The sequence below is a fragment of the Otolemur garnettii genome, unplaced genomic scaffold, assembly GCF_000181295.1.
Source record: "Otolemur garnettii isolate 467f Iridium unplaced genomic scaffold, OtoGar3 scaffold00082, whole genome shotgun sequence".
Lineage (NCBI taxonomy): Eukaryota > Metazoa > Chordata > Mammalia > Primates > Galagidae > Otolemur > Otolemur garnettii.
Genome location: NW_003852477.1, coordinates 5,820,717 through 5,821,807, shown reverse-complemented (window position 1 = coordinate 5,821,807; position 1,091 = coordinate 5,820,717).

Below are 1,091 nucleotides of genomic sequence, written 5' to 3'. Positions count from 1 at the left end.
AAAAAAAACAAAAACAAACAAACAAAAAAACGCAAAAGAATTTGGGGAATTCCCCAGCTGGAGGCTTCCCAGCCTCGGGCAGCCCAGACACCAGTAGGGTCTGGAAAGTGACCTAGAGTAACCTAAGGCTAATTATCATGTCGTTAACTGTCCATCAAAAGGATTCAATAATGATGTTTGAACCATGAGGGTCTAACCTAGACAATATAAAACAGGACTCCAGACCATAACCAGAGCCTCTTGTTATGACGGGGGGTCGGCCCATTCATGGTCTACGGTGAATGTATCTTGCTCTTGCTCTATAAACCTATCTTGTCCTTCCTCAATAAATTTTGTGGAAGCTTGCCTTGCTTTCAGTGTGTCTGGTCAACGTGACATCTTGGTGCTATGACTCAGATTACTCTGTCTAGGTAAGCCAGCTCGCCTTTGTCCCTAACGTGCTCCTGCTTTGGATCTTCCAGCCTTGCAGCCAGGGCTTGAAGGGCACTGGAACTTGCTTCCACTCTTCCACTCTCTCCATTTCTCAGACTGCATGGTTGAGTTCTTGGCTAAACCTGGGTATATGATGAGTTTGGGATGTGTCCCTCGGGTAGAGGAAAAGACTTGCATTTGTTTCACATTAGGGAAGTGATAGGATCAAACTCTGTCCAAATAGGGTGGACCCGCCTAAAAGAATCAAGACCCAGCCTCCCCCACCAAGTGTCTCACCTAAGAAAGGTGAATTGGTCAATCCCTTGCCCTACCCCACTGGATGTCCCACCTGGGAAAGGTAAATGGGCCAATCACTACCCTTCCAACAGATGTCCAACCCAGGAAAGGGAATCCTCCCCCTACTTCCTACCCTTTAAAATCCCCCTTCATCTTGACCCATGTGCTGACTTCCTTCTCCACCTCAGCTCACCCTCACAAGGGTAAAGGCGGTGGTTGCCAAACAGAACCTGGATCCTATTTTCCTTTCATCTTGAATCTTGAAATAATCTTTTATTTTTGGTCTTTGACCTCTCAGTAAGAGAGCTCTGTGCTAACCTTTGTGCTTTTAGGCTTCACATTGATTTTGACAACGTCCAATTTTTTTTTTTTTTTTTTTAGTA